This window comes from Amblyomma americanum, chromosome 5 (genome assembly GCF_052857255.1).
Source record: "Amblyomma americanum isolate KBUSLIRL-KWMA chromosome 5, ASM5285725v1, whole genome shotgun sequence".
Lineage (NCBI taxonomy): Eukaryota > Metazoa > Arthropoda > Arachnida > Ixodida > Ixodidae > Amblyomma > Amblyomma americanum.
In genome coordinates, this window is record NC_135501.1 from 124054379 (window position 1) to 124064837 (window position 10459).

General features: G+C 47.7%; 1 pseudogene; it reads right to left on the bottom strand.

The window, feature by feature from the left end:
* Window positions 1-723: 723 nt before the first annotated feature.
* Window positions 724-866, bottom strand: LOC144135638 (U2 spliceosomal RNA; annotated as a pseudogene).
* Window positions 867-10459: the final 9593 nt, after the last annotated feature.

The window sequence follows — 10459 nt, forward strand, 5'->3', positions numbered from 1 at the left end:
AGTTGTAACCAACACAGTGCTGTGTGCATGTGTGATTTAATTCCTCTAAAATGAACTAATCACGCGCACAACCTGAACATATTTCTTAATGTGTAAATAGTTTGTACATATTACTTCTCCCCTATCCTCTCTTCCTGTCCCCTCACCTCTTTCATTTCATTTCTCCATTCTGCCTGCTATCCTTTATTTCCGCTGCCCCAGCTCAGGCGCTTCAGTATCGATGGCAGATGCCGGGGCTAGCAAAAATCTTTTCCTTCCTTTTTACTATCATTTTTAATAAAACCACTACCACTACCACCACCACCACTGACACTGCACTGCACACGGCTGCCTTTTTCGGCATCCGTCGGAACGCGTACGGTACGGCCGTGTTCAAACCTGGGTACTTCATCTTGAATGACGAAACGCAACATTTTTTTGCGCATAATTTTATGGCACATTCAGTTCACCGAACCACACTTCACGAAACAAAAAGGCGCACTAGCAGCACGGCGAGATTTCAAATTCGCGTCATAGGTTTCAGCCTGCCCGCCGCATCGGTTTAGTAGTATAGTACCCGGGTTTGAACCCGACCGCGTCGGCCGCTGCTGTTGCTGCTGTTGCTGTTAGGAAGAATGAAAAAGAAAGTGCACAGGACTGCCCACTGGCAAATGCTGAGCCACAATTGCCACCACGTGGTGAAAGTAGTAGGGTTGAAAGATAGGATAGAAAAGACGCCCTATAATCTCCCAGGCCGATCACGGAGGCAGTCAATACCGGGCCAACCTGTGGCGGAGTTGAAGCAAGCTTCAAGATCTCCGCCAAATTTCCAAAAATTAGTTGAATATCTTGTATATGAGACCCGTTTCAAATATTAAATCAGATATCCTGTTTTGCGCCTGCTTTCGATGGAGGCGATGTTCTAAGGTGCCCGCGTGCTGTGCGATGATAGTACACGTTAGAGATCCCCAGGTGGCCGAAATTATTCCGAAGCCCTCCCCTACAGCACCGCTTTCTTTCTTTCTTCTTTCACTCTCTTCTTTATCCAATCCCTTATGGCGCCGTTCGTGAGTCTAGCGAGATATGTGACAGTTACTGCGCCATATTCTTTCCTGAAAAAATAACTTTCTTTTCCAGCCCAGGCGTGCAGTAGGCCAGTCAGCGCAGCGAGCGAGGTGGGCTGCATGCGTTCGCGTTGGTTGATGCATCGGGAGCGGTGGGGAGCCGAGACATGTCGGACCGGCTTCCGTATTGTGGGCTAATTTTACCGGGTTAAAATGGACGTGGCCCAACCATTCTCGGTGTGCGAGGAAAGCAAGATATATGATTTATCTGGATACGAACTTCCAACCAGTAGGGCAATTTTGCGACATTTTTCGAGTTGTAAAGTTCGACAGTGACCACGCCGCATCTGAGCCTAACGAGACGAGACTCCGCTAGACCTCGGCGCTAGCGGCGAGACAGAATCCGACGGCGGGATGCTCGCTAGCCCCGGCGGAAGCGGAAACGTTCCCCGGGGCTTGCAAATCGAGGAGTCGCACATGGAAGGCGAACATCCTGAGTACGAAAGTTCTAACGAAACATGTCAGGAACGCATGCGCGACACCAAGCCGGATGCGGAGGAACCGACAACGATGGCGCGGATAACTGGAGGTAAAGAAGAAGAATGTAACTGCCGGCCAGTTATGCGGGCCAGGGCGCGACGACAACAAAAGTTTGAGAGAGCATAAGAAGAAAAGAAAGCTAGAGCAGTAGCCAGGAAGCTACAGATGCTAGTCGGACGAGACGCAGCGACCAATTGGGAGAAGACAAGCGGCAAGGCGCCATCGCGGAGAAAGCCGCCGCTACCCAAGACCGACGAGAAAGTCATCCTTAGACCTAAGTAAGGGACGCAACTGAAACATTTTCCACAGTTTCTCATCTCTAAAACAATGCAGGTGGCTACCGGTGAGCACCCGGCATGCAGAGGAGAGAACTTCATCGTCAGAATTTGACCTGGATCTAACGTAATAATCACAAGCCCACCATCTGATGAGACGGCAAGACAAATCAAGGAAATAAGACAACTCAGCATCATGGGAGTCAACTACGAGGTGAACAAGTAGAATGCGGCGCCACATGATGTGATCCGGAGAGTCATCCACGGAATCGAGCCGGGAAGAACTACAGGCGGAACATGGAGTCGAAATCGTCGGGGCGAGAATGCTGGGTAAATCCTTCCTCAGCAATGCTCCTCTTCGATGGCAAATTCCTTTCCATGCAAGCAATTTTTGCAGGGGCAGAGCACCACTGCTACCTGTACCGAGTCCGATGGGAGGGGTGCCACACATGCCTGGAGCCCATAGGCGAAGGTATGTAAAACACGTGGAAGCCGGGACCCCCAGGAAGACCGTCAGTGCGAAAGAAGAAAATCTGCGCTCTGCGGTGATGACCACACTAGTGCAGACGAGGTCTGCGAGATGCGGTGGAAAAAGCCAAGTACCATACAGCGCAACCGATAGGCAAAACCCAGCCAGGACAACAATGACATGGAAACAGGGACGCTACTAAATGCACGAGCAGATCCAGAGAAAAACAAGGGGCAGAGGCGACAAGGCAACAGCTCAGCTCTGAACCCAACGCAACACTTTACAGGAACGCCGACAAGCGCACGAGATCAAGATCAGCGATGCGATAGAGACCCACGTCGACAACCCGGGCAAAAAACAACAGGTTCCAGGAAAGCAGAGGGGCTTCCCAAGTTTTACAAGCGAAAACAAGAAGCATGATCTCAACCAGCCACAGCAGAGATTGGTGATGAAGGTGAGCTGGCATATTCGAAATAACTGTGCAACCCACTGTCTCACACTCTAAGACAATGAAACTTGAGGACAGAATAGTAAAACTAGAATAGACTTGTTCAAAGCGATTGAAGAGTCAAGTAGCTAGAGGAACAAAATACGAATCTTAAGGCATAAATCGAAAGACAAAAAGCGCAATGCATACAGGCACTAAAAAACCTCGAACACGCCATGTCCATCACGGAGGGCGAATAAGTCGATACGTACCAACTTAGGACAGATTCCGCAGAAGTGGCCGCCATAAGAACGGCACAAAACAAAACTACAAGAAATCAAAGAACTAGATCAGGAGATGGGGAGGGCAACTGTAATCGCAATAATAGAACACCTTGTAAAAGTCAGTCATGACCTCGAGAAAATGGACGGAGAATACAACTACATCAAAAGAAATGTTGCGACTACAACGAAGGAAGCGCACAGAAAACGCGTGATAGAGCACATGAGCAATAGGCCCGTCCATTATGACGAACAGGAAGCAAGAACACGAAATGTCGGATGGCAAACACTCAAGGCTACACAAGAAAGGAAGTTTGAAAATATGGCAATGAAGCTGTAGAGGAATAAAGCGAAAACAAACTGACTTAATACAGCTCATAAAGAACCAAGAAACACCGCCGGACATCGTTGCTACCCAAGAATACGGGGCCAGGGCAAGAACGAACCTAACAGGATACGAGATGTATGACGGAGACGGCACCAGCAAGGCCGTCACCTTAGCACATAAATCAAATTCGACAATCTGCAAAGCCAACATAACGGATACGTACGTAACCGACATGGTACTATAATTTTTACCCGAAAAACCAGCGGATGACAGCGCTTTCATCATAAAAGTGTAAAGACCTCAAAACAAAAGAACCCCAGAAGAAATGAGCCGTTCAAAAAAGCCAGCGACATGGCAGGGCGGAATCCACTGTTCATCCTAGGAGACTTTAATGCGGCAATCCCCAGTTGCGGGTACTAAAAGTGATGCCAAAGAAAAAAGCATAGCAGAAAGCGCAGAAAAATACTGCATGCAGCTAGCTAACTACCCCATAACTACAACTAGGATAGGCAGCAGCGTCTGCAAAGACACCACGCCTACCTAGCCTTCTCAAAACACAATGAGAATATCCAATTAGAAAATAGAATCGAAACCTTAGGAAGCGACCACTTCATCCTTAGCTTAGAAATAGCCGCGCCAGAAATAAAGAGATGGCTAGGTACTGCCAAAATTACAGACTGGGAATCCTTCAGAAACCACTACACGAAACCACAAAACCGATAATCAACATAGAAGAGTGGTACAAGGAGCCTATGAATTCCACACAAAAATACACGACGAGAATTGCTCACACGGAAGAAAACTCAGACGTAGAGAGCCACTTTCTTCACCTATGGAAGCATGAAAAAGCCTTATCAGGAGATGGAGACAGCAAAAACACAACATTAAATTGAAGGTGAAGATCGCCGAATTAACCAAGATGGCATCAGAGAGCGCAGACATCACCACCAAAACTGGCATCATTTCACGGAAACACTAAGAGGAACACTAGGTATGGCTTGAAGTTGGAATATACTAACAGCCTTGATACACCCAACGAAAACCAAAAGAGAATGCGGCAAGTCCATGAAACGACTAATCCACACCGTCCCCGGAACGGGAGACCAACTAACACAGGCATTGAGGAAGAAATGCTATGGCACAACCACACACCCAAAGCAAGATCAAGAATACATAGGAGAAGACAACCCCGAGACAGATAGGCCAACCATCGAGGAGAAAGTTAGGGCAGCCACAAGGGAAGACAAAAAGAATACCGCAGCCGGACCCAAGCAGCAATGTTAAATGGCCCAATATTGGAACCGTATTGGCCACAGCCGGCCCTACAAAGGACGAAGATGGAACCATCCTGTTGCAATATTGGGCCGATTACCTGTGCTGCTTGAGGAAAGAACAGAATAAATAGCGCTGCCATTAAAAACATTAGAGACACGGTCATCGCCAAACTTACCAAGTACCTAAATGAAATCTAGGGAAAAGGAATCGTGCCGGTGGAATGGAAGCATTCAGAGGTAGTTATGATACCCAATCCGGGCAAATGACTTCAAATCAAAAAGCTCAGGTCAATCGCGTAGGGAAGATATACGAGAGAGTAGTCAATGAAATGATCACAAACTACATGGAGGACAAGGGATATTACCCTGATGCAATTTTTCGCTTCAGAAGGGAACTGTCCACGCAATACGTACTCCTGCAATTAAAAGAGAAAGTCCTCACTGAAATACCAATTGGAGAACACATAGTACTAGCGCTCGACATAAAAAGAGCCTTCGATAACGTGCGGCATGCGGCCATCATGGAAGGTCTCGATAACATAAACTGGGAAAACAGGGCCTTCCGATATGTCAAAGCCGTCATGACGGAACGAATGGCTACGATAAGCATTGGAAACATAAGATATGAGAGCTTCACGGTGCCAAGCAAGGGCACCCCGCAAGGCTCAGTAATATCACCGCTACTATTCAAGGTAGCGGCGATAGGACACGAGAAAGAATACATCAGCTATGTATGCAGATGACATAACGATATGGACAATCACGAGCTTCCTAGCAGCAAAAGAAGACCGGATACAAAAAGCGATAGACCATATCGAACAATACGCCAGGGCCAGAGGACTATCGTTCTCAGCAGAAAAATTAGAATACATAAAAATTAAAAGGAATACGAAAATACCATTTACAAATCAGCCTGAATCTAGAAAACCAGACAAAAGCTGATAGGATAGGATAGGAAAACTTTTAATATCCAACAGAAAGATGGTAGCCAGAGGGCTACCCGCCTAGACGACGGCCGAAAGGTCTTGACTCTCGGCGGCGGCTTCGGCCAGTCGGACGAGTTGTAACTGAGTCGCCGGGTCGGAGCTCAGCAGTAAGGTCTCCCATTGATCTTTTGTGTTAATACCTCGTCCCTCCCGGGGAGCATGAGGACATTCCCATAGTATGTGGTCCAAGGTGGCCCTAAGTTCGCAGTTCGCGCATTTTTCTGAAAATTGCCCTGGATACATAAGACTCCAGAGGGCCCGGTTTGGAAATGTGTAAGTTTGTAACCGGCGCCAGTTGATGGCTTGGTATCTGGACAAGGATCTATCCGCTGGAGGAGGTCTAGCGCGTTGCAAACGATAGTGTTGTGTAATTTCTCTGTAGGTCACCATGCGATCCCTGTCTGTAAAGACAAAATTTATAGACAAAAGCTGAGAAAACGGAAGTCAGAGTGCTTGGAATGTGGCTGCAAAATACAAGGCGTTGTAGCAAAACCATCGCCTTTCTTAGAGAGCAAGCCGCCAGAATTGTGCTAAGAGTCACCAGTAAAAAGCAGGGGATGAGAGAACAGCACACCCTAATATACAAACACCGCCTCGCAACGAGCAGGGTAACATACAGTCTCCCCTACCACGAACTAATCAAGCAAGAGACTCTAAAAATCGGCAATATACTACGCAAAGTGTACAAAACGGCGCTCAAGCTTTGAATGTCAACAGCAAAAGAAAAGCTGATGGCACTGAGAGTATCGAACGGCTTCGACGAACTACGAGGTGTGCAACATAGTGCGCAACTAGAGATATTCGCTCAAACCAGAACGGGAATACACCTAATGGTGAAATTAGGGCTAACCCTGGACACCCAAAAACTACTAGTAACAGAATAATAATGAAGACAGGAACAACATCCGGGCAAGACCCATGCACAGATACATCGACTCCATTATACACCGTGAAAGACGACAAGCTTGAGTACGAGCACTCAGCAGGGGCTTCAGCGACAATCCCAGTGTAGTCTACAAGGATGGAGCAAAGTACTGATACCAACGCAAAACGATCGCCAGTGTAACAGACCAAGGAGGGAAAGAAATAACCATTGCAACGATAAACAACCCAAGCTTAGAGGCAGCTGAAGAGGCCACCGTTGCTCTGTCAATATCGCACGGCAGCGCAACAGGACAAAACGTCACTATAGCGACGGACTCCAAACTAGCATGCAGAAAGTACACGAGAGGCAGGATCGACAGCATTGTCAAACATATTATGCACACGACGAGAACAAACATAAAAATTAAACGTAGTGTATTATGTGTTCCGGGATATGATGGTATGAGGGCCAACGTGGCAGAAGACGAGTTAGCTCGTGGGTACGCAACCGAGCCGCTAAACACTTCGCAACACTTTAATCCTGCTGCCCCCACGTATGGATGTCTTGGCAGATTTCTGGGGTGCGACTGACTCATCGTAGTAGGCGTGTGACGTGAAGGGCGTCGGTGCGATTGACAATGCGGGCCGTGGGTAGCATGGGAACGGCGGCCACAGAGCAAAGTGCCTCTTTAACCGCAAGCATCTCCGCACAGAAGGAGGAAGGAGGCTTTGAGAGGAGAAACTTTGACGTTTTGCTCAGAGCAGGCTTGCGAGGACTTAAACTGCCTTTGTTGTTTTGCAGGTCTGAATGCTAGCATCAACGTACATAACGATGGAGCCATGCGGCAGATTGGCTTCTTGCTCTGTAAATCGGTCGCGAAACGAGGATGCCGCGCGATGGTCGACGTAGATCAGTTGGCTTGTTGTCGCTTAGCTGCACAAGACAGCCAAGGGGGAAGAACTGGCGGGGGCAGCTGTAGAGTGGAGTGCGATGAAGCAGATGGCCTGAGTGCATACGTTGTGTGTGTAAGGCTTGACTTCAGGCGGCGAGCATCACGTCGTTCTTGCAATAGCTCATCTAGTGTTTTCAGCTGCGCATGTTCTTGGAGCCCCACGATCGATCGGGGTAATGCGGGGAAGGCAAGTGATGACCCTCATTGCCTCTCGAATAACAGCTTCTAGACGATCCCATTGGGCCCTCGGCAAATGCTGGAATTGGGCTTGGTAAACGAGGCGCGGTTGCACAACCGCCCGCAACAACTGTCGTGCAACATGAGAGCGGGCTCCGCCTGTTTTAGGAGCAGTGCGTCTAATTACACCCAACGCATGAATTGCTTTTTTTTTAGCCCGAGAAAGCCAAGCAATGTCTTTTTCTGACTCGTGTAATGTCAAGCCCAAGACCTTTACGGTCCAATTTTCTTGAATTGGATCTGCAGATAGATGGAGACGAATTGGTGTTGCAGCCAGTTTACGGCGCCCCCAGCGGTTGGCGACAGACACGAACGTGGTTTTGCTAACTGAAAGCTGAAGACCATTTGAACAAGCAAAAATTGAGGTAATATCAATGGCTGATTGTAGGAATGCTGCTCGAGTCATCAGGTCGTTTCAAGTGCTCCACACCCTTATATTATCAGCATAAAATAAAAACTTAATCCCAGAGACATCAAGTAAGCGCCTAGCAATGTGGATAAAAGCAATATTAAATAATGTTGGCGATAACCCAGGCCCCTGGAACGCCGCGAAGAGGCACTAATGATCCGACGGCCTCTCCACCGAGGCGCATGGCAAAGCGTCGGCCTTCAGGAAAGGATTTAACAAAATTGTGCACTCTAACGGGGAAATGCAGCATGTCAAGCGATTCCAAGATGGCAGCATGACTGATATTATCGTACACCTTTTCAACGTCCATGGCCAGTACAGTAGGTACATTGTGGCTGCGTGTTGAGGCCAGAAACTGCTGACGCCCAGACAGCCAGTCCATCTTCTGAACCTATGGACGTACGAAAGCCTATTTGGGCGGGATAGTAGAAACCATGGCTCTCAAGTCACTACGGCAGTCGTGTGGCAAGTATTTTTTCGGTAAGCTTGCATAATATTGGCGTAAGCGATATAGGCCGGAAATTATTTTTGAAGAGTGGGCTTGAAAAATATCACGTCACGCTCTCTACTGCTTTTTTTTAACGGCGCAGAATTAGGAGGCCTATGTAGGCGAAAACTGTCCGACGGCATCGGTGTCGGTTGACCGTCCCCTTTCCTAATTGTTGGCGAGAGGAGGTAGATACCGGACTAACAATGACGCGGTAAACATGAAAATGGCTAAGAAACAGAAGACTCATACAAAAACTGGCCCACGTGCAAAATACAGCCTTCAAGAAGCAATCTGTGCAAAAATGAGGCTTGCCGGAGCTGCGCGAATAAAAAAAGTTCTTGCTTGTATTGCTCTGGAAGGGCATCCTGTGTCTCGCAAGCCCTACCGGTGGCTGTGTTTCAAGCAGCCGCCCGCTACTGCAGTGGTGCGCAGCTTAACCGCTGCGCGACTGCGCCAGTCATAGAGTTTTTGTTCAAAATATTACCTAGAGAGAAAGCTGGCGGCAGGGTCTATGCGGGTTTTTTAAAGAGCACGGCATTCACCGAGGGAATGTTGGGCAGACAGCATATCGTACTCGGTTTCACCATAAAAGATAACTGCGACTTCAGAAATACAAATTTTAGCAAATTATGTTTCAATTAAGGAAGCGTCGTTTCGCAATAAATATGTGCTCTAATAAAACATCTTTACTGTACATTTCAATAAATGAGCAGAGAAGACGATAGGCGTAAATGATAACCGAATTTGCTCATGGCGAGAGAGGGCTTTCTCTTCAGGCCACCAAATGCAGCTAAACGTGGAAAATAACTTCTTGCATTTAACATACACACTCTTCAGAGCAAACATTCCTTCAAAAAGTGCTAGCGCTTAACATACTACGCTTTAGGAGCTTCTGTTTGTGCATTGTTAAAAAGAAACGTTTCTTTGGCGTGGTCCAACTTTGGTGTAGTCTGCTATTGCGGGACGCGTAAAAAGTTTGTGCATAGGCTACGTTCGGGCCGTGAGAAGCTTGAACGAGCCTTCGCTTTGCTACGACAAGCTAGTTGGCGCGCACTAAGTGCCGGCTGTCGGCATGTCGACGTGACGCTGGGCTTACAGATTTTGCCAAGAGAAACATGAATTAAGAAGCGCTAACCTCTCCTGCACACAAGTAAGTGAGGGCCGTGTACATGCTGTCAAGCGCAACATGTTGGTATTTGCTTAAATTAAGTCAAGAAGTGGAAGTCATTGCAGCATGCAATGCGCGGGCACCGACAGTCTTCGAAATGAATCAAACGCAATCATCGGTGAGTACGGTTAACATAAGTTGCAACTGTCAAAATAATTTGAACTTTTAAGCTGTCTCCGAGGCACCTAAGAGAATTGTGAAGAGTCGACACGGCAGCTGACTTCAGAATTCTTAGTTCACGAGAAACCTGGTTGCCTTATTTCACATTTCAGTGCACAGGTAGCACAGGTTGCCGCAGAGCAAAACCCAGTTCGGTACGTAAATGGCTCCCACCGAAGGAGAAAACGGACATTCGGCCGAGCAGCCGCCAGACACTGGGCTCTCTTTAGTTCGAGTCAAGCGCCGTCGGATGCTTCGGATCTCAAATTAACTGCGTGCGCACGTGTACTAGACAACTACAAAGCGCCCAAACCATCAGAAAAACTACAATGATGAAATCGAAACTAATCAACAGCAAAATACAATCCATAGCACAGTCAACAAGCCACTAGATGTCAATCCGTTGTGCTGTCTTCCCGGCATGCTTCGGGCGTCCACGGTGAAGTGAAAGGCCTGCAGCTTTCCCTCTTGTGAACAGTAAGAAACTATATCGCGCCGGTTGTGGTATGACGACTCACCACGATCCATGTATGTGACAAATTTTACGTAATTACGT